The sequence below is a fragment of the Halichoerus grypus genome, chromosome 2 (assembly GCF_964656455.1).
Source record: "Halichoerus grypus chromosome 2, mHalGry1.hap1.1, whole genome shotgun sequence".
Taxonomy (NCBI): domain Eukaryota; kingdom Metazoa; phylum Chordata; class Mammalia; order Carnivora; family Phocidae; genus Halichoerus; species Halichoerus grypus.
In genome coordinates, this window is record NC_135713.1 from 193789365 (window position 1) to 193813974 (window position 24610).

The 24610-nt window shown below is 38.9% G+C and overlaps 1 protein-coding gene and 1 pseudogene across 8 annotated transcripts in view; one reads left to right on the top strand and one right to left on the bottom strand.

Annotated features, from left to right (window-relative positions):
• The window catches only part of TLK2 (tousled like kinase 2), a 117520-nt gene that overhangs the window by 10303 nt on the left and 82607 nt on the right, over window positions 1-24610 (top strand). The window lies entirely within an intron of this gene.
• On the bottom strand, window positions 17411-17519 carry LOC118550873 (U6 spliceosomal RNA; annotated as a pseudogene).

Consider the following 24610-nt stretch of genomic DNA (forward strand, 5'->3'; position numbering starts at 1 on the left):
ATACATATATTTTTAATTAATAAACTTTATTTTTTAGAACAGTTTTAGGTTTATAGAAAATTGAGCAGATAGTGCCAAGTTTTCATATACTTCCTCCCTGCCTCTCTAGTTTCTGCCCACTTTTTTTTTTTTTTTTTTTTTTTTTTAAAGTAAGCTCCATGCCCAACCTGGGCTTGAACTCATGACCCTGAGATTAAGAGTTACATGCTCTATGGACTGAGCCAGCCAGGCACCCCTAGTTTTCCCCACTATTAATACTTTATATTAGTGTGGTAGATTTGTTACAACCTGATGAACCAATATTGTTACGTTATTATTAACCAAAGTCTATAGTTTAACATTAGGGTTTACACTTTGTGTTGCACAGTTTTTTGGATTTTGATAATTGCAAGAAATGTCATGTACCCACTATTTGTATATATATATATATTTTTTTTTTTTAAAGATTTTTTTTAAATTTATTTATTTGACAGAGAGGTAGCACAAGTAGGCAAAGCGGCAGGCAGAGGGAAAGGGAGAAGCAGGCTCTCTGCTGAGCAGGGAGCCCGATGCGGGGCTCAATCCCAGGACCCTGGGATCATGACCTGAGCCGAAGGCAGCTGCTTAACCGACTGAGCCACCCAGGCGCCCCTGTATATATATATTTTTAAGACTCACATTATTATTGAATTTGTTTATGTAGTCATTGTTATTTTAGCCTAACCTACATAGGTAAACCTGTGTTTACCACTTTGTTCTTCATTCCTTTTTGTGTCTCTGACATTTTATCTGGAACACTTTTTCTTCTAAGATATTATAAGTATTTACATATAAATATAATTTCTAAAATATGTCCTTTGGAACTAGTGTGGGTCTACCAGTGATTGTCTCCCCATTTCATCTGCTTTAAAATATCTGGGTTTTTTGCTTCATTCTTTTTTTTAATGGGGAGGGAGGGGGGAGGAAGAGAGAGGGAATCTTAAGCAGGCTCCACGCCCAGTGTGGAGTACAACGCTGGGCTCTGTCTCACAACCCTGAGATCATGACCTGAGCCGAAATCAAGAGTTGGGCGCTTAACTGACTGAGCCACCCAGTTGCCCCTTTACTTTATTCTTTAATGGTATTTTTGTTAAGTTTGAAATTCTAGGTTGGCTATTGTTTTCTTTCAGTACATTGTTCACTGTTGTCTACTGGCTTCCATTATACCCTTTTTATTTTTAGTCTCATTGCTGTCCTGTTGAAGGTAATCTATCTTTTCCTTGCCCATTTTTGAGATTTTCTCTTTGTCTTTGATTTTCTGTATTATAAAGTGGGAATGGGTGATATGTATAGGCTGGATTACTTTTTTTCCTTTATTATTTTTCCATGCTTTATTTACATTTGAATACTTTTTGGGAACCTGAGCATACACTTAAAAAAATAGATTTTACTTTTTTTTTTTTTTTAAAGATTTTATTTATTTATTTGAAAGAGTGAGAATGAGAGAGACCACATGAGAGGGCAGAGGGTCAGAGGGAGAAGCAGACTCCCCGCCGAGCAGGGAGCCCGATGCGGGACTCGATCCAGGGACTCCAGGATCATGACCTGAGCCGAAGGCAGTCGCCCAACCAACTGAGCCACCCAGGTGCCCTAGATTTTACTTTTTAGAGGAGTTTTAGGCTTAGGGCAAAATTGAGTGGAAAGTGCCTAGATTTTTCATATACTCTTTGACCCACACATGCATCGCCTCCCACAGTATCAACTTCTCCCACGAGAGTGGTACATTTGTCACAATTGATGAATCTATATTGACACATCATTATCACCCAAAGTCCATAGTTTACATTAGGGTTCAGTCTTGGTGTCATACAGTCTATGGATTTGGTCAAATGTATAAGGATCTTTCTCTATTATAGTATCATACACAGTAGTTCTACTGCCCTAAAAATCCTCTGTGTTTCCTTCCTTCCCCTAAGCCTTGGCAACCACTGATCTTTTTACTGTCGCCGTAGTTTTATCATTTATGGAATGTCATATAGTTGGAATCACACAGTATGTAGTCTTTCATACTGGCTTCTTTCACTTCGTAATATTTAAGTTTACTCCATGGCTTTTCATAACTTGTTAGCCCATTTCTTTTTAGCGCTGAATAATATTCCGTCTGGATGTACCACAGTTTATTATCCATCCAGCTACTGAAGGGTATCTTGGTTGTGTTCAAGTTTTAGCAATTATGAAGAAAGCTGCTGTAAACATCTATGTGTAGATTTTTGTGAATGGTTGAATTACTTTTATTTATTCTGTTGGGATTCATTGGGATTCTTGAATCTGTGGATTGCTGGTTTTAATCAGTTCTAGAATATTCTCAGCCATTGTCTCCTCATATATTGCCTCTGCCTTATTCTCTGTCTTCTCCTTCTTGCCCTCTGTTTAAACATATTAGACCTTCTTACTGTATTTTCTCTGCCTCCTAATCTGTTTTCTGGATTGCTGGTCTTTATTTCCCAGGGCTGTACGCTGGGTAGTTTCTTCTGACCTACCTTCCACTTCTTTATTTTTTTTAATTTGTCTAATCTGCATAAACCTATCCACTGAGTTTCCATGAAGGCTGGTTTGTTTCTGGGTCACTCTTGTCCTGTAAAGGTAGCCCTGTGGTCCTTGTTTAAAATATGGGGTGGATTTCCTAGACTCCCCTCATTGGGAATGGCCCAGGCTTTGAACTTCATTCTCTCCCCACAGCCCTGGGCATCCTAAAGTTACAGCTCAGTTCAGTTTTACTTTGGAATTAAATCAGCAAATGACCTCAAATGGAAATAAATTTTTTTTGAGTGCTGAGCTTACCTTTCTGAGTTTTTGTCTTCTCATGGATTTTGGTACAGTAATTCCTCATTTCACTTTTTTTACAGTCAGTAATACAAACCTATTTAACACTTATAAAGTGTGCATGGACTCTTTCTTGTGCCATAGCGGGTAAGAATCCATACCTAGGTTTCTCCCTTGTGAGTTTTCACTTCTCATCTGCTTCCTTACTTCCTAGGTGAGGTATTGTCATTGTCATCACTCCTGGCCATTAGAGTCATTTTGCTATTTCTTATTCTCTGTTTACTTTTAGTTAAAAATAAAGCTGAATTGAAATATTCCCTAAAACTGTTTTTAAAAAGGCAAGGTGAAGGGGAATATATATTATCAGTGATTTTGTATTTCATCCCTGAGTCTAGGGATGATTTGGCTTGGTCAGTCTTGTTCTTCTTTCTCTACCTTGTCTGGGTCTCAAATTGCTAGGTCCCTCTTGGTGGTAGGTTTCACTTGGCCCTCACTACTACTAGATGTGATGGGATTGGATTAGTGTAGAATCTGCTTCCTACTGTGTTAGCCATGTTAAGTGCTTCCTGGGCTATTCTCTTTGACTTTTTTACAGTGCAGTTGCCCAGTTTCCCTAGCCCAGAAAGAAACTTTACTTTTTCTAGTCCCAGATAATCCTTCCTTAGACTTAAGACATACTAAAAATAAAATCATTCCTGGAGTATTTGGTGACTTTGCCCTACAGAGTGGTTTGCCTTCCCATCTCTCTGTTCTCTTTGGTTCATTTGAGGGTAGTCTTTTGGCTTAGTGTGGGACCACAGAGGTTCTATTGTAGGGTTATTTGTCTTAGCACCTGCCTGCCCCCAGTCAGCTTTTTTGCCCTTACAGAGACTTTCATAGGAAATCTTGTTTCATAACTTGGACTGTTCTTTTTTTTTTTAATTTTTAATTTTAATTCCACCATAGTTAACAGTGTTACATTAGTTTCAGGTGTATAATATAGCGATTCAACAATTCTCCACATTACTCAGTGCTCATCATAAGTGTACTTTTTTTTTCTTTTTAAAGTAAATTCTGCCCCCAATGTGGGGCTCAAACTCATGACCCCAAGATCAGGAGTCGAATGCTCTACCAACTGAGCCAGCCACGCACCCCATGATAAGTGTACTCTTCATGGACTGTTCTTGCGTTCTGCCCAAGGAACACTCCTTTGCAGATTAGAGCAGTCTAGAGGATCTGGAGTACCAGTGGGAGCTCTTCTCCATTTGGCTTATGAGTTTTGCCCGTTTTCCAAGGTTCTCATGACTATATCAGCCTTTTTGCTTTCCTAAATTTCTTGGTCATTAAACTTTTTTTCTTATTGTGGTAAATGCACATAACAAAATTTACCATTCTGATCATTCTTGAACGTATAGTTAACATTAAGTATATTCACTTTTTTGTGCAGCCATCACTACCATCTCTCTCAAGAACCTTTTCATCTTACAAAAATAAAACTCTGTACTCATTGAACAATAACTCCCCATTTATCCCTCCCCTCAATCCCTGGCAGCTACTATTCTGTTTTCTGTTTCTATGAATCTGACTACTTTTTTTTTTTCTTAAGACTTTATTTGAGACAGATACAGTAAGCATGAGCAGGGAGGGGGTGGTAGGGGCAGAGGGAGAAGCGGACTCCCTGTTGAGCAGGGAGCCTGATGCAGGGCTCGATCCCAGGACCGTGAGATCATGAGCTGAAGGCAGACGCTTAACCGACTGAGCCACCCAGGCGCCCCTGAATTTGACTACTTTAGAAATCTCATCTAAGCAGATTCAAAAAGTATTTGTCTTTTTGTGATTGGCTTATTTCACTTAGTATAGTATCCTCAAGGTTCATCCATGTTGTACCATGTGTCAGAATTTCGTTCCTTTTTTAAAGTTGAATAATACTCCATTATATGTACCACATTTTATTTGTGTTTATCTGTCATTGGACACTTGGGTTGCTTCTTCCTTTTGGCTAGTGTGAATACTGCTGCTGTGAACATGGGTGCACAGATGTCTGTTTGATTCCCTGCTTTCATCTCTTTTGGGTACATATGCAGAAGTGGAATGGCTGGATCATATTAAACTTCATTATTTTGTTGGAATTTGACCCCCTCAGCCCTTATAATCGACAAAGGGCAGACAAAAATGGTGATTCTTTTTCTTTTAGTTCACATCCAGCAAAAGCCTTCAAAGTCTTAGCAATTTCATTAACATCTGTAGAAGAACTAGTAATAATACTCAAACTGCCATTTTTGCAAATCGTACTATTGGCCTGGGAAATGGAAGAACTAAGCTGTCATGTAATTTGGTGAGTTATATAGGATAGCCTTTTATTTGAACCAATTTTATTTTATTTTATTTATTTTTTAAAAGATTTTATTTTATTTATTTGTCAGAGAGCACAAGCAGGGGGAGTGGCAGGCAGTGGGAGAGGGAGAAGCAGGCTCCCTGCGGAGCAGGGAGCCCGATGCAGGTCTCAATCCCAGGATCCTGGGATCATGACCTGAGCCGAAGGCAGACGCTTAACCGACTGAGCCACCCAGGCGTCCCTATTTTAGCCAGTTATAGAAAGATAATAGCAAGCTATCCAAATTTGGCGTTCTCAGTTTTATTTTAACCAGTATTGCCTTAAGTATTAAGTCCTATGAAGACTGTTAATGTTGCCCACATAAAGATAACAAGATGTTGGCGTCTGCTGTAATGGATGCGACCTGTATGACTGATAACTGCTTCTCTGAAGAATAAATATGTGACTTATCCCATAAACTGCTGCCAGAGTTGGTGTTAATTTAGTTCCTGTTTTGCCTGACTCCAGAGGAATACTAAGGATTAATTGTGGAATTAAAATGTAATCTGAAGGGCCGCTGATCTCAGGAGATGGTGCCTCCAGTTCAGGATATCTTCTGTTAATTAACTCTAATAGACAGACTTAATGTTCAAATTTAGCAGAAGCTACTAGCATCAAGCCAAAACTAACCTATCCCGTCTGCGTTACATTACCAATTGACCAGCTAGAACCAAGACACAAAATATTCCATCAATATCTTATGAACCATTTGAACCACTTGTATGCTAATCTGGATAAGATGAAGGAAAAGAGACATAATAGCTATAGTGAAATTTTAATATTCATATTTTTCAGCGACTGAGTTCAACCAACTTTTATTGAGTCTGTACTATGTCTAGGTGTTACTGAGGATTTAAAAAAAAAAAAAAGCAAGATGCACTGTATTCTCTTGAGGCATTTATTTTTTTTGTTTGTTTTTTTTGGTTTTTTTTTTTTTAAAGATTTTATTTATTTGACAGAGAGAGTGAGAGAGCACAAGCAGGGAGAAGCAGTAGAAGGAGAGGGAGAAGCAGGCTTCCCGCAGAGCAGTGAGCCTGATGTGGGGCTCGATCCCAGGATCCTGGGATCATGACCTGAGCCGAAGGCAGACGCTTAACGACTGAGCCACCCAGGCGCCCCTCTCTTGAGGCACTTATAATCAGGCAGACATGGACCCAGACATATAGGGCACACAGCTGAGGGTGGATATAGAGATGCGAAAAGTACCGTGAGCCTAAAAGAAGGGAGTGTAATTTGCTCAGGAGTCAGATTGTGTGTGGAGAAGGTGAGACTTTTTCTGTGTTGCTCAAAAAGGTCACGTAGGATACACTATAAATAAACAACCTAAGAAACATTCTGATAAAATATCATTACAGAACAAGTCACAGAATGATGGTACAGATCAGCTTGGTTTTATTTTTATTTATTTATTTCTTTTAAAGATCTTATCTATTTATTCGACAGAGAGAGGGAACACAAGGAGGGAGAGTGGGAGAGGGAGAAGCGGGCTTCCCGCTGAACAGGGAGCCCGACGCTCGGGGCTCAATCCCAGGACCCTGGGATCATGACCCGAGCCGAAAGCAGGTGCTTAATGACTGAGCCACCCAGGCACCCCTAGATCAGCTTGGTTTTTTTTTTTTTTTTTAATATTTTTTATTTATTTATTTGACAGAGAGAGAGACAGCGAGAGGGAACACAAGCAGGGGGAGTGGGAGAGGGAGAAGCAGGCTTCCCGCTGAGCAGAGAGCCCAATGTGGGGCTCCATCCCAGGACCCTGGGATCATGACCTGAGCCGAAGGCAGACGCTTAACGACTGAGCCACCCAGGCGCCCCGATCAGCTTGGTTTTGAAGCTTAACAAAACTGCTTAGCGTCCAGGGTAGAGGTTCTTTTTTAAATAATTAATTTAGATTAAGCAATATATTCAGTTAATACAAAATTCAAAAGATTTCAGAGATGCACAGTGAAACATCTCTTTGACCCCTTTCCCATGTCCATCTGGTTTCCCTCCCTAGAGACAGCGATTAGTAGCAGTTTCTTTTATTTATATGTGTGATGATATATGTGATACAAATCATATATATTTGACGTATATGTGCGTGCGTGCACGCAAATACATTGGTATATTAGTCCCCTCCGTTTTTAAAAAACACAGTGACAAGTATATTATATACAGTATTGTATGTTTTGCTTTTTGTGCTTAAAATCTTAGAAATTGTTTTATAGTAGTATATGTAGAGCTTCCTTGTCCTTTTATCCAAAGGCTGCTTAATATTCCATTGTACAGCTGAACCATAATATAACCAATTTCCTTTTGATGGACACCTAAATGGAAAACAGGATTTTGTTGATATAAGCAGTGCTGTAGTGAATAGCCTTGTGCACGATGACATTTTACACATGTTCATATATGTTTACAGGATACATCTCTAGAAGTGGAATTGCTGGGTCAAGGGATGAGAGCATTTGTAATTTTGGTAGTTATAGGCACATTCCTCTCCATAGAGAGGAGGAATATATTTTTATTATCTGTCCATCAATCAGTCAATCCGAGTATGTATCAGTGAATGAAAACATTGGTTTCTTCATGGTCAGTTAATGGCAAGGGAGTCCATGGACAGGTGTTAAGGTTTTTGATTCTCATAAAATGGTAGGCAAGGGGTGCTTGGGAGGCTCAGCCGGTTAAGCGTCTGCCTTGAGCTCAGGTCATGGTCCCAGGGTCCTGGGATCGAGCCCTGCATTGGGCTCCCTGCTCAGCAGGAAGCCTGCTTCTCCCTCTCCCGCTCCCCCTGCTTGTATTTCCTCTCTCGCTGTACCTCTCTCTGTCAAATAAATAAATAAATAAATAACAAATCTTAAAAAAAAAAATGGCAGGTAAAATTTGTATATACTTATGGATGTATCTTAGGTAAAATTTAAATGTATTTACTGATGTATCTCTTTTGGGAGGTAAGAGTTCCATGGTTTTCATACATTCTTAAACAGTTTTGTGACTCACAATAGGGTTAAAAAATACTATCTAGCATTTAGTTACCTCAAATTAGAACACATATTTGTCTTTTACAGGAAGTATTTGAGCATGTGTAGTTATTAGAGATGTTGTATGTGGAGTTACTGTACAGGAGACCTGCCTCTAATTCCCAACCTTTTATTAGTCTTCCCTTTGCTCCCAGGGAGACCATGTTTTAAAAGGTCTTTTTTTCTTTTAAACTGTGTTTATTAAGCAATATTTTGTTTCCTTAATTTTATTAATCAGTGCTTTTGAGAAGTATGTGATGAGTTTTACTGCAAGGATTTGAAATTCATCTGTATGGAGTTGATAAAATTTTAGCTAATGTCAAGTCAATTTGGCATTTCATTTATTTATTTGTAAAAGATTTTATTTATATATTCGAGAGAAAGAGTGCACATGAGCAGGGGGGAGGAGGAGAAGTGGACTCCCCTCTGAGTGGGGGGCCCCCGATGCTGGTAGGTCCCAGGACCCTGAGATCATGACCTGAGCTGAAGTCAGATGCTCAACTGATTGAGCCACCCAGGCGCCTCTCAATTTGGCATTTTATTTTTTTATTTTTTATTTTTAAATTAAATTAAATTAATTTATTTGAGAGAGCGAGAACGCACAAGCAGGGGGAGGGGCAGGCAGAGGGAGAGGGAGAAGCAGACTCCCTGCTGAGCAGGGAGCCTGATGCAGTGCTTGATCCCAGGATCCTGGGATCATGACCTGAGCCAAAGGCAGACGCTCAACTGACTGAGCCACCCAGGCATCCCAATTTGGCCTTTTAAATAGACTGTGTAGGTAGATGGTAGTTCAGAGACCCTGTTGGGGAATCTAAGGAACAGGCCTCTACCAGATAACCTCCAAGGCTCTTAGGAGTTCTGTGTGTATATGTGTCAATAATATGTATTTTGTGATTTATTTTTATTTTTAAAGATTTTATTTGTTTATTTGATAGAGCAAAAGCAGGGGGAGCAGCAGGCAGAGGGAGAAGGAGTGGGAGAAGCAGGCTCCCTGCTCAGGGAGCCCGATGTGGGGCTCCATCCCAGGGTCCTAGGATCATGACCTGAGCCAAAGGCAGACACTCAACTGACTGAGCCACCCAGGCACCCCTATTCTGTGGTTTAGATGAGGACCCATATTAATTTCTGCTGCAAGCACTATTACAGATAAACTCTCACCATAACAAATTCTATAGTGCTTTCATGGTTTGGGATAATGGAATTAATTGGTGATATACATAGTATTGCAAGTCATAATTCTGTAAGTCCTGGAGAAAAAACAGAAGCTCCATGTAATGAATTAGAAAGTTAAGAGATTTTATTTATTTAAAGTAGGCTCCATACCCAGTTAAGTAGGGCTAGAACTCATGACCCTGAGATCAAGAGTTGGATGCTTTACTGACTGAGCCATCCAGGTGCCCTGAGATTTAATTTATTTAGACATAGTTGATGGTGTTATATAAAAGCTCTCCTTTTTAATACTGCATTGTTATTTGGTGGGTAATCTTGAAAGAGGATTTTTCTAGAGATGATTTGGAATATTTTATGTGGGGAAAAGTGAGGTGAGCATGTATGTCATGCTAGATACTGGAGCAAAATTAAAAGGTCTTAGCTGTTAATAGAACTCAGTAAGGAAAATTTTTAAAAATTGTGACGTATTCTGGAACAGAACTGATGGAACATTTGTTATACAGAATTATTTGTGGTAGATAACTTATTTTTATTTTTTAAAAAGATTTATTTGAGAGAGCGAGCGGGAGTGGGGGGAGCAGAGGAAGAGGGACAAGCAGACTTTGTGCTGAGAATGGAGCCAGAGCCCCGATGTGGGGCTTGATCCCATGACCCTGAGATCATGATCTGAGCCAAAACCAAAGAATCGGGCGCTCAACCGACTGAGCCACCCAGGTGCCATGGTAGATAAGTTGTTTTAACTAGTTCTCCAAAGTTTTATTTATTTCTGAAATATAAGCTTAGAACAAAATTCTTATTATGGGGTATCCTTGTAGAACTTTTTTTTTTTTTAAGTTTTTTATTTAAGTAATGTCTGCACCGAGCATGGGGTTCAAATGCACAACCCTGAGATCAAGAGTCACATGCTTTTCCAACTGAGCCAGCCAGGTGTCCCCTAAAACTTTTTATAGTGACATTTGCTATAATGGGATTCTGCTTTTACTACCAAACCTTTGATTACAGTGAATTCCTCCTTCCCTCCCTTCCTTCCTTTCGTTTTTTTTTGAAGATTTTATTTATTTGAGAGAGTGAGTGAGCAAGAGAGAGAGCACGAGTCGGGGCAGAGGGAGAGGGAGAAGCAGACTCCCTTGCTGAGCCGGGAGCCTGACATGGAGCTTGATCCCAGGACCTTGAGATCATGACCTGAGCTGAAGGCAGATGTTTAACCAGCTGAGCCACCTAGGGCCCCTACAGTGAATTTCTAAGATCTGGTCTATGTTATTAATTTCAGATAATATTATTTCTGGTTATTTGAACGTAAACTATGATAAGTTAAATACCACTAAAAAAGATAATGCAACAAAGAGGTAATAGCTAATAATCCCTCAGTGGAGATAAAATGGAATACTTGAAGAATACACCTCAGTCTTAAGGAAGGTAGAGAGGGAAAAGAAACAAGAAGATGTGACAAATAAGGAGAAAATTAGCAATATGGCAGATTTAAATCCAAATATATTGATATTAAATAAATTGTTAATGGTCTAGCACTGCATTTAGAAGGGAGTGTCAGGTTAGGTTACTGTTATATGACCCATCTGTATGCTGTCTACAAGAAAGTCACTTTATTATCAGACAAATTAGATTTTAAACCAAAGACTATAATAAGAGATGAGGAAGGGCACTACATTATACTTAAAGGGTCTATCCAATAAGATCTAACAGATCTAACATATGCCCCTAACATGGGAGCAGCCAATTATATAAGCCAGTTAATAACAAAATCAAAGGAACACATTGACAACAATACAATAATAGTAGGCGACTTTAACACGCCTCTCCATCAAATGGACAGATTATCTAAGCAAAAGATCAGCAAGGAAATAAAGGCTTTAAATGACACACTGGACCAGATGGACTTCACAGATATATTCAGAACATTCCATCCCAAAGCAACAGAATACACATTCTTTTTTTTAAATTTTTTTTTTAAAGATTTTTACTTATTTGACAGAGAGAGACACAGCGAGAGAGGGAACACAAGCAGGGGGAGTGGGAGAGGGAGAAGCAGGCTTCCTGCGGAGCAGAGAACCTGATGCGGGGCTCAATCCCAGGACCCTGGGATCATGACCTGAGCTGAAGGCAGACGCTTAACGACTGAGCCACCCAGGCGCCCCAGAATACACATTCTTCTCGAGTGCGCATGGAACATTCTCCAGAATAGATTACATCCTGGGTCACAAATCAGGTCTCAACCAGTACCAAAAGATTGGGATCATTCCCTGCATACTTTCGGACCACAATGCTTTGAAACTAGAACTTAATCACAAGAGGAAAGTTGGAAAGAACTCAAATACATGGAGGCTAAAAAGCATCCTACTAAAGAATGAATGGGTCAATTTATTAATTCTTAAAGAAGAATTAAAAAAATTCATGGAAACAAATGAAAATGAAAACACACCTGTTCAAAATCTTTGAGATGCAGCAAAGATGGTCCTAAGAGGAAAGTATATAGCAATACAAGCCTTTCTCAAGAAACAGGAAGGGTCTCAAATACACAACCTAACCCTATACCTAAAGGAGCTGGAGAAAGAACAGCAAATAAAGCCTAAACCCAGCAGGAGAAGAGAAATAATAAAGATCAGAGCGGAAATCAATGAAATAGAAACCAAAAGAACAGTGGTACAGATCAACGAAACTAGGAGCTGGTTCTTTGAAAGAATTAATAAGATTGATAACCCCCTGTCCAGACTTATCAGAAAGAAAAGAGAAAGAACCTAAATAAATAAAATCGTGAATGAAAGTGGAGAGATCACAACCAACACCAAAGAAATACAAAGTTATAAGAACATATTATGAGCAACTATATGCCAGCAAATTAGATAATCTGGAAGAAATGGATGCATTCCGAGAGATGTATAAACTACCAAAACGAACCAGGAAGAAATAGAAAACCTGAACAGACCTATAACCACTAAGGAAATCAAAGCAGTAATCAAAAATCTCCCAACAAACAAAAGCCCAGGGCTAGATGGCTTCCCAGGGGAATTCTACCAAACATTTAAAGAAGAATTAATACCTATTCTTCTGAAACTGTTCCAAAAAATAGAAATGGAAGGAAAACTTCCAAACTCATTTTATGAGGCCAGCATTACCTTGATCCCCAAACCAGACAAAGACCCCATCAAAAAGGAGAGCTACAGACCAATATCCCTGATGGAACATGGATGCAAAAATTCTCACCAAAATACTAGCCAATAGGATCCAACAGTACATTAAAAGGATTATTCACGACGACCAAGTGGGATTTATCCCTGGGCTGCAAGGTTGGTTCAGCATCCGCAAATCAATCAATGTGATACAATACATGAATGAAAGAAAGAACAAGAACCATATGATCCTCTCAATAGATGGAGAAAAAGCATTTGACAAAGTACAGCATCCTTTCTTGATCAAAAGTCTTCAGGGATAGAGGGTACATACCTCAATATCATAAAAGCCATCTATGAAAAACCCACAGCGAATATCCTTCTCAATGGGGAAAAACGGAGAGCTTTTCCCCTAAGGGCAGGAACACGGCAGGGATGTCCACTATCCCCATTGTTGTTCATCATAGTACTAGAAGTCCCAGCCACAACAATCAGACAACAAAAAGAAATGAAAGGCATCCAAATCGGCAAAGAAGAAGTCAAACTGTCACTCTTTGCAGATGATATGATACTTTATGTGGAAAACCCAAAAGACTCCACCCCAAAACTGCTAGAACTCATACAGGAGTTCAGTAAAGTGGCAGGATATAAAATCAATGCACAGAAATCAGTTGCATTTCTATATACCAATAACAAGACAGAAGAAAGAGAAATTAAGGAGTCGATCCCATTTACAATTGCACCCAAAACCATAAGATACCTAGGAATAAATCTAACCAAAGAGGCAAAGGATCTCCTACTCAGAAAACTATAGAATACTCCTGAAAGAAATTGAGGAAGACACAAAGAAATGGAAAAACGTTCCATGCTCATGGACTGGAAGAACAAATATTGTGAAGATGTCAATGCTACCTAGAGCAGTCTACACATTTAATGCAATCCCTATCAAAGTACCATCAACTTTTTTCAAAGAAATGGAACAAATAATCCTAAGATTTGTATGGAACCAGAAAAGACCCCGAATAGCCAGAGGAATGTTGAAAAGAAAAGCAAAGCTGGCGGCATCACAATTCTGGACTTCAAGCTCTATTACAAAGCTGTAATCATCAAGACAGTATCCTGCTGGCACAAAAACAGACACATAGATCAGTGGAACAGAGTAGAGAGCCCAGAAATGGACCCTCAACTTTATGGTCAACTAATCTTCGACAAAGCAGGAAAGAATGTCTAGTGGAAAAAAGACAGTCTCTTCAACAAATGGTGTTGCGCAAATGGACAGCCACATGCAGGAGAATGAAACTGGACCATTTCCTTACACCATACACAAAAATAGGCTGAAAATGGATGAAAGACCTAAATGTGAGACAGGAATCCATCAAAATCCTTGAGGAGAACACAGGCAGCAACCTCTTCGACCTCAGCTGCAGCAACTTCTTCTTAGAAACGTTGCCAAAGTCAAGGGAAGCAAGGGCAAAAATGAACTCTTAGGACTTCATCAAGATAAAAAGCTTTTACACAGCAAAAGAAACAGTCAACAAAACCAAAAGACAACCGACAGAACGGGAGAAGATATTTGCAAATGACATATCAGATAAAGGGCTAGTATCCAAAATCTATAAAGAACTTATGAAACTCAACACCCAAAGAACAAATAATCCAATCAAGAAGTGGGCAGAAGACATGAACAGGCATTTCTGCAAAGACGACATCCAGATGGCCAACAGACACATGAAAAAGTGCTCAACATGACTTGGCATCAGGGAAATGTAAGTCAAAACCACAATGAGATAGCACCTCACACCAGTCAGAATGGCTAAAATTAACAAGTCAGGGAATGACAGATGTTGGCGGGGATGTGGAGAAAAGGGAACCCTCCTACACTGTTGGTTGGAATGCAAGCTGGTACAGCCACTCTGGAAAACAGTATGGAGGATCCTCAAAAAGTTGAAAATAGAGCTACCCTACAACCCAGCAATTGCACTACTGGGTATTTATCCCAAAGATGTAAATGTTGTGATCCAAAGGGGCACATGCACCCCAATGTTTATAGCAGCAATGTCCACAATAGCCAAACTATGGAAAGAGTCTAGATGTCCATCAACAGATGAATGGATAAAGAAGATATGGTGTATATATACAATGGAATATTATGCAGCTCTCAAAAAAAAAATGAAATCTTGCCATTTGCAACAATGTGGTTGGAACTAGAGGATATTATGCTAAGCGAAATAAGTCAGAGAAAGACAAGTATGATATGATCTCAATGATACAAGGAATTTGAGAAACAAGACAGAGGATCATAGGGGAAGGGAGGGTAAATGAAACAAGATGAAACCGGAGAGGGAAACAAACCATAAGAGCCTCTTAAGCTCAGGACACAAACTGAGGGTTGCTGGAATGGAGGGGGGTCGGAGGGATGGGTGGCTGGGTGATGGACATTGGGGAGTGTAGGTACTATGGTGAGTGCTGGGAACTTTGTAAGACTGATGAATCACAGACCTGTACCCCTGAAACAAACAATACATTATATGTTAATGAAAAAATTTTTAAAAAAGGGGCTCCTGGGTGGCTCAGTCAGTTGAGCATCTGCCTTCGGCTCGGGTCATGATCCCGGGGTCCTGGGATCGAGCCCCGCATCGGTCTCTCCTCGGTGGGAGGCCTGCTTCTCCCTCTCCCACTCCCCTGCTGTGTTCCCTCTCTCGCTCGCTCTCTGTCAAGTAAATAAATAAAATGTTTTTTAAAACAATTAAAAAAAGAAACTCACTTTATTTTTAACCTGTATCTTTGTAATTAAAAGTATGGGAAAAGGTACTATATAAACACTGAGAAGGCTGGAGTGACTATGTATTAGATAAAGGAGACTTCAGAACAAGGAAAATATTACAAGGGATAAGAAAGTACATTTTATAATGAAAAAAGGATCAATTCATTGGGAAGACCCAGCAATCCTGAATGTGTGTTCATCCAATGCTAGAGCAAAACAAAAACTGACAGCTGAAAGGAGCAATAGACAAATCCATAATGGTAGTTGGAAATTGCAACAGTCTCTTTAAATAACTGAAAGAACAAGCAAGCAAAAAAATCAGCGGACATGACTGTCAATGGACTGTACCTAATTGACATTTATAGAATACCATGCCCATATTCCTTTCAAGTGCGCAAGTAACATTTATCAAAATGGGCTATATGCTGGGCTATAAAACGTTTCAACAAATTTAAAAGGATTTAAATTATAAGGAGTACTTTGACTAAAATGGAATTAAATAAAAAGAAAGAAATCTGGAAAATTGCTGAATATTTGAAAGTTAAATAACATACTTCTAAATAAACGTAGGTCAAAGATGAATTCATAAGGGAAAAAAAGGAATTCACAAGGGAAATTAGGAAATATTTTGAACTAAATGAAAATGAAAACACAGTATATCAAAATTTGTGGGATGCAGCTAAAGCAGTGTTTTAGAGGGAAAGCTTAAAGCTTCAAAAGAAAGCTCTAGGGCACCTGGGTGGCTCAGTTGGTTAAGCATCTGCCTTCGGCTCAGGTCATGATCCCAGGGTCTTGGGATCGAGCCCCACATCAGGCTCCCTGCTCAGTGGGGAGTCTGGTTCTCCTACCCACCATGCCCCCCCACCCCCCACTCATGTGTGCTTTCCCTCTCTTTCTGTGTCAAATAAATAAAATCTTAAAAAAAAAAAAAGGACTAAAATCAATTACCCAAAGTCTGCCTTTAGAAACTAGAAAAAGATCACACTAAGTAGAAGGAGAGAAATAAAAAGCTGGGATGAAATAGCAAATCTGAGTAACCCTGTATTTATTTTTTTAAATTGGATTTATAGTTAAAAGCCTTTCCGCAAAGAAAAGTCTAGACTCACATGGCTTTATTGGTGAATTCTATTGAACATTTAAGGAAGAAATAGTAACAAAATTTTCACAAATTTCAGAAAATTTACGAGGACAACATTATCTTGATTTCAAACCAGGCAAAGACATGAGGAAAAAAGAAAGTATAGCTCAGTATCCCTCATGAATATATACTCAGAATCATTAAAAATTATTAGCAAATTGAATCTACACACACACACACGATAATACATCATGACTAATTGGTTTAATCCCAATTGCAAGGTTGATTTAACATTAAAGTCAGTGTAATTCACCATATTAATAAAGCAGAAAAGCCAAATGACCTTGTAACAGATGCATGAAAAGCATTTAAACAAAGTTTACTAATTTGTGATAAAAGCTCTCAGTTAACTAGGAATAGAAGGAAACTTCCTCAGTCTGATAAAGGGAACTTCCTCAATCTGATAAAAGGCATCTGTGAAGAACCTATGGGTGAACCTCATGCTTAATGGTAAAGATTGGATGCTTTCAATTTAATGTCTAGAACAAGTCAAAGATATTTCACAACTTCTGTTTAACCTGTTCTGAAGATCCTAGCTGATGTATTAAGGCAAATAAAAGGGATAAGCTCACAGAAAGGAAAAGTAAAATTATGTTTATTTTTTAGATGTCTTATAAATGACATGATTGCACATGTAGAAAGTTCTACTTCTAAGCTGCATCCCGCAAATTTTGATAAAAAAAGCTACTAGAGTTTAAGTTTAGCTAGGATACAAGATCAGTTTATGAAAACCTGTTGTATTTCTGTATACTAACAATACACAGTTGGCAGTTGAAATTTGAAAAGCAATACCATTTGTAGTAGCATCAAGTAATATAAAAACATTCCCCAAGAACAGAAGAGTGAGAATATTTGTTAGAATTCCTTGTGTTTTTTCCCACTTTATTTTTTATTTTTTTAATGTTTTAAATTTAAATTCAATTAATTAACATATAATGTATTATTTGTTTCAGGGGTACAGGTCTGTGATTCATTGGTCCTACATAATACCCAGTGCTCATTACAACATATACCCTCCCCAATGTCCATCATCCAGTTACCCCATCCCTCTACCCACCCCACCCCCAGCAACCCTCAGTTTGTAAAAATATGGAACACTTCATGAATTTGCTTGTCATCCTTGTGCAGGGGCCATGCTAATCTTCTCTGTATTGTTCCAATTTTAGTATATGTCCAATTTTATTATATGTGCTGCCGAAGTGAGCACTAGAACTCTTTGTAATAGAAGTTACCTTGTATTCTCATTTCATTGATGAGGGCTTTGGAGTACAAAGGATTATAGAACATTCATTTGTTTAAGTAATCTTGATACCCAACCTGTGGCTCAAACTCACAACCCCAAGATCAAGAGTTGCATGCTCTGCTCACTGAGCCAGCCAGGGCCCCTGGTTTAGCATTTCTAAATTAAACTCTACACCCAATGTGGGGCTTGAGCTCATGACCCCGAGATCAAGAGTCATATGCTTTACCAACTGAGCCAGGCAGGCACCCTGCATTTTTAATTTAGGTGAATGGTTCAAAGTCTTTACCTTTTAGTTATATCTGAAATATTGCAACTTGCTGAATAATCTGACCTCTGTGTGAGGCAAACCATTTTATTGTAATACAGGCTTGACAGTTTAAAGGGTGATTAAAACTGGAATGCAATTGGTCATTGTGGAAAAGAGTATGAAGGTTCCTCAAAAAATTAAAACTAGAACTACCCTGTGATCCAGGAATTGCACTACTGGGTATTTACCTGAAAAATAAAAAAACATGAATTCAAAGGGATACATGCACCCCTGTGTTTATTGCAGCATTATTTACAATAGCCAGTCTATGGAAGTATCCCAAGTATCCATCAGTAGATGAATGGATAAAGAAGATATGGTGTATAGATATAATGGAATTCAGTCATAAAAAAGAATGAAATCTTGCCATTTGCAACAACATGGATGGAGCTAGAGAGTATAATGCTAAGCGAAATAAGTCAGTCAGAGAAAGACAAATACCACATGCTTTCACTCATGTGGAATTTAAGAAACAGAACAAATGAGCAAAGGAAAAAAAGAGGGAGAGAGAGATAAACCAAAAAACAGACTCTTGACTATGGAGAACAAACTGATGGTTACCAGAGGGGAGGTGGGTTAACAGGTGGGGGAAATAGAGAATAGAGATTAAAGAGTACACATATCATGATTTTAAAAAAAGGAGGGGCGCCTGGGTGGCTCAGGCATTAAGTGTCTGCCTTCGGCTCAGGTCATGATCCCAGGGTCCTGGGATCGAGCCCCACATCTGGCTCCCTGCTCCGCGGGAAGCCGGCTTCTCCCTCTCCCACTTCCCCTGCTTGTGTTCCCTCTCTAACTGTGTCTCTCTCTGCCAAATAAATAAATAAATAAATCTTAAAAAAAAAATTTTAAAAAAGGATGTACACCTTTGTCCTAGCGATGAGTCCTTTTTACAGTGCTACTGGGATAGACATTAAGTTGTGCAAAACTGATAGCAATGTGAAAAAAAAAAAACAACACAAAACTGGTTGGTTTAGTTGGCTAAAGTTTCATGTTAAAGATGTACCTTAAATATCCTCCTGAACTCCCAGAGAGGGGGAAAGCAATAACTAATCTTCATCGAGTACCACCTATATTTCAGGCATTGTTTTCCTCCCTCCCCAATATATAGTATTATTTTATTTAATCCTTGCAGTATCCCTAAGGTGGGTCTTCTTTTTTATCACAGTTGAGAAGACCAGAGCTCATATGTCATAGAGTGATTTGCCTTGTTTCATACAGTGACTCAGTGATTCAGTCCCACACCTATCTGATTTTAAACTGTTGGTATCAGCTGTTCTCAATAATTTTTCTATTGCTCACGCTCCTGGGCCATCCCATTCTTTCCCATTCAGGAAATGCAAGTAAGTGAGATTAATTTTTCCAGTGCTAACTTTGAATTCCTTATTTTAACAGTAAATCACAGTAAATCACTCAGAAAAAAAAGTCAGGGATGTAATTTGTGATACTCCTCACAGCTGATATGTCAAGACATTAGTTTGTTGGTTTTTTTTTTAAAGTTTTTATTTATTTATTTGACAGAGAGAGACCAGCGAGAGAGGGAACACAAGCAGGGGGAGTGGGAGAGGGAGAAGCAGGCTTCCCGCTGAGCAGGGAGCCCGATGCGGGGCTCGATCCCAGGACCCTGGGATCGTGACCTGAGCAGAAGGCAGACGCTTAACGACTGAGCCACCCAGGTGCCCTGTTTTTTGTTTTAAGTAAGCTCCACACCCAGTGTGGAGCCCAGTGCGGGACTTAAACTCATGACCCTGAGATTGAGACCTGAGCTGAGATCAAGAGTTGGACGCTTAACCACATGAGCCACCCAGGTACCCCAAGACACCAGTTTTATATTTTTTAATTGCTGTGCTTAACTCTGAGCTATGAGCCATCATGTGCCTTAGGAAATAATGTGCTTTAGGGGTATAAGTAACAGTGACCTAGCTAAGAGTATTTACATGGATTATACCAAATGTACCTACCATCTTGATGATAGGTTAGTAGTGTAATTTTTGGAATTGGAGGGTGAGTAAATGAGATTGCCACGCCTTAGTGGAAAATCTCTGAATTATCTTTTCCCAGACTAGATAGGTAGAAACTGGGAATGGCTAAGATGTATATGTAGGAGGTAGAGTCATGGATTATATAAACTTAAAAAATTACTGTGTTAAATTCTAGCTTTTGAAGGGGCAGAGAGGTGCATTAGGGTTATCTGCCTGGCTTTTGTTTTGTTTTGTTTTTGGTCTGCCTGGCTTTTTACAGATGAGTAAATTGAGGCTCAGAGAGAGCAGTTGACTTGCTAAAGGTTGTGCCACAATCAGTATACCAATATATTGGGCTCTGCAATGGAAATTTTGTTATAGTTTCCTCCAGGAGATGGTAGTAGGTTTGTTTCTTACAGATTAATTAATGATCTCTTCAAAACAGTAAAAGCCAGGAACTTAAACTTACTGATCATCAAACTTTCTTCAGGGTTATATACTTCTTGGATATTTGAAATCTGGATTATAGTGATCTTTATATTTTTGTTCTTATGACCATTTCTTCTGTGTTGTCTTTACTATGAATGTGCCCCCAGGATTTTCTACAGAACTTCTCCTTTCTGTCTAAATATTGAATTTGTAGTTTTTATTTCTTAATTTTTTAAAGATTTTATTTATTTGAGAGAGAGAGAGAGAGCACGAGCCGGGCAGAGGGAGAGGGACAAGCAGACTCCCCACTGAGCAGGGAGCCTGATGTGGGACTCAGTCCCGGGACCCTGGGATCATGACCAGGGCCAAAGGCAGACACTTAACCGACTGAGCCACCCAGGCGCCCCTGAACTTGTATTTTTTTTTTTTTTTAAAGATATATTTATTTCTTTGACAGAGACACAGCGAGAGAGGGAACACAAGCAGGGGGAGTGGGAGAGGGAGAAGCAGGCCTCCCGCGGAGCAGGGAGCCCGATGCGGGGCTCGATCCCAGGACCTTGGGGTCATGACCTGAGCCGAAGGCAGAGGCTTAACGACTGAGCCACCCAGGCGCCCCTGAACTTGTAGTTTTTAATGTATAAAGGATTTTCCAAGCATAAGGAGAAAGGCTGAAGCTAAATTGCAAGCTTTATAATGAAATACATAGTAGTCCATATGATTGTTGCTTCTACATATGTTGAAGTCATATTCCTTTCCCTTATATTTAGTTTTTTAATGATTAATTTTTAGTTATATAAGGAATGCATGCATACTTTTGTAATAATGAGAACTGTAATTGCTCTGAGAAGTTTGAGATGTATCTAGATTTTTTTAAATACTGTATTTATCCACTTGCATACATATTTATGCATAGAAAACATTACTGATTTTTGTGTGTAATTTTTACAGAAATTGAATCATACTGTTATTGTTCTGCAACTTGTTTATTTTTCATGCAACAGGTGATTTTGAGATCTACCATTTAGGTGTGGCTACATGTTCTTTAAACAGTCATCCTATAAACACATATGTTAGGACAGTGCTTTGTCCCTTATTTAAAGAAATATGAGGGGGCGTCTGGCTGATTCAGCCAGTGGAGCATGGGACTCTTGATCTCAGGGTCATGAGTTCAAGCCCCACACTGGGCATGGAGCCTACAAAAAAAAAAAAAAAATAGGGGCACCTGGGTGGCTCAGTGGGTTCGGTGTCTGACTCTTGGTTTCTGCTCAGGTCAGGTCATGATCTCACAGTCATTAGATTGAGTGGGGAGTCTGCTTGCAAAGAGTCTCTCTCCCTCTGCCCCTGCCCCTGCTTGCCCGTACCCTCTCTCTCTGGAATAAATAAATAAATCTTTTTAAAAAATTTAAAAATATATGAAATGAGATAAAGGATTTGAAAATTAGAGGGAGAAAACCTAATCCTTTCCATAGATGATCAGGAAGCTCTGGAGGGCAGGATTATGTTTGATGCTCTTCTCTGTCCACCATAGTCGCGGTACCTCCCATGGTTGTAAGTACTTCCTATATCTAGCAGAATTGCACTGGATCTTTTTTTTTTTTTTTTTAACATCCTTATAGAGATACGATTCACACAACATACACTTCATCAGTTAAAGTGTACAATTCAGGGCGCCTGGGTGGCTCAGTCGGTAAACGTCTGCCTTCGGCTCAGGTTGTGATCTCAGGATCCTGGGATCAAGTCCTCCCGAATCGGGCTCCCTGCTCAGCGGGGAGCCTGCTTCTCCCTCTGCTCATGTGCTCTCTTTCTCTCTCTCTCAAATAAATAAATAAAATATTAAAAAAATAAAAAATAAAAATAAAGCGTACAATTCAGTGGGTCAGTATATTTACAAAATTGTGCAACCATTACCACAATCAGTTTTAAAACATTTTATCACCTCGAAGAGAAACCTTTATGCCTTAGATGTCACCCTCAAAACCCCCATCCCTCTCAACTCTAGTCAACCACCAGTCCATTTTTTGTCTCTATTTGCATATTCTGAGCATTTCACGTAAATGGAATCATACAGTATGTGGCCCTTTGTGAGTGGCTTCTTTCATTTAGCATCATTTTCCGTTTCCAAGGTTCATTCATGTTATAGCATGTATCAGTAATTTGTCTTTTTATTGCCAAATAATACTTCACTGTATGGATATGCCATGTATTTTTTTTTTTTACCCATTCTTCAGTTTGATGGACATTTGGGTTTTTTCCCATTTTTTGGCTATTATGAATAATGATGCTGTGAATATTCATGTATGTATTTCTGGGTGCACATATGTTTTCATTTCTCTTGGCTGTATTCCTAGGGGTGGAATTGCAGGATCTTATGGTTAAGAGATACTCTGTTAAAGGCTGGAGCTAATGTAAAACTTTAAGGATCTTTTTTTTCAGTTATTAATTTAACCAATTTAAGAGCTGCCAGACTTTTCCATTGTGGCTGCACCATTTTATATCCCCACCAGCAGTGCATGAGAGAGATCCTTGCTGACACGTTATTATCTGTTTTTTTTTTCTTTTTGTTATATGCATCAGATCTGGAGTGAATTGTGCAGACTTTTATAAGGAGGTTTCCAGGAGAGAAGACTGTTAAAGGATTTTTTGTTTTTCTTCTTACTGTTGAGCTTGCTTGTTGTCTGGAAATGGATATTATTAAATTACATGATAAGGATTTGGCATGACTAAATATTACTAAAAATCATTAATATTAATTAAGGATTTTCTTGACAGTGTATTGTAATATTTTTGTTTCCTTACTAAAACATAATTATTATTTAAAATAACTTTTTTGGGGGGGGTTAAAGGCTCCCTTTGTTGTTTTGACCTGGTATATTCACTATAAATTTCAGTTAATCTGATTTTTTGTTCATTTGGGAGGAGGTTGGTTTTTTTTTTATTAAGTTTTTAATTCCACAATATAGTTAACATAGTGTTATATTAATTTCAGGTGTACAATTAGTGATTCAACAGTTCTGTATATTACTCAGTGTTCATCATAAGTGTACGCTTAATGAAGGCTTTTTTTAATGAGTTGTAATTGACATACAACATTATATTAGTTTCGGCTATACAATAAAATCACCCCACTTTGGTCATAATTAAATGGAAGTAAAAAATGAACGTCATTGTACTTATGCTACCCAAGTATGTTTGCTACAGTTATTATTAGAGTTAAGCCAGTTGATTCACTTGAACATTTTTTTCTGGTTTTCTAGATTAGATAGCTTCACTTGGAATTGAGATTGATTATTATAGTAAAGGAGCTACCTCAGTTTCCTCGGCTTATAGTTATAAAAGTTATATTGGAATAGATTGAAATGGTGCCGCCAGTTTTTAAATACATAAAATTGATTTTGTTCTTTAAAAAATTTTTCTTGAGAGTGTTGCTGAAGATAATAAGTTAAAACGGTACAGTGCTCCCTGCTAAATTGGGAACATTCTGGAAGTAATGGGATTCTGCCAGTTGCTGAGTATGTTTATTCTAATTATGCATTCTCAACCTGGGGAAATAACCATATCAGTGTTCATGACCCACTGTTAGGTGGACCTGAACTAAGATTCCACTTATCAGCTGACATCTATAAGCCCCTCTTCTGACTGGTGGACCACAGTGATGTTTTGGGTCTTCTGGAATTAGTGTCTGTTCAGAGCCAGAGCCAGTGTCTCGTAATGCTCAAAGAGTCTTTCGATTATTTCATTTTCCCCCATGCAGAATCACCTTGGTAAATGGCAGTGGTAGTCCTTTTGGGGAAAGCTTTCAGGGAGAAAGATTAAGGTGTAAAATTGTGGTGGTATAGTGGGATCCTTCCTCAAGGAGACCCCTTCATTCACTGGTTCTGGGTCTATAAAGTGACTCAAATATTGGGATTGATTTAGGGGCCCTGGCTCTGTGTTTTTAATGGATTGAAGTTATGCTTTTGTTCACTTGACTTAGACTCTCCTGCTTACACCGATCAGGTAAGAATTTAGCAGACTTCCCATCTATTTAACTGCTAGGAACACTGATCAACTAGTCAGTGCCCGAGGTCTCTGGGAGTCTGACTGTTCAGATTGCTGCCTTGACTCTGCTATGGTATGAAAAGGTGGTGCTACTAATGACTAAAAAAAGTATGGAGACCCTTAGTTTTTATTTTTTCCTTCCAAGTTTTTATTTAAATTCAGATTAGTTAATATATAGTGTAGTATTGGTTGCAGGAGTAGAATTTAGCGATTTGGCACTTACATATAACACCCAGTGCTCATTGCAACAAGTGTACTCCTTAATGCCCATCACCCATTTAGCCCATCCCCCTTCCCCCGCCCCCACC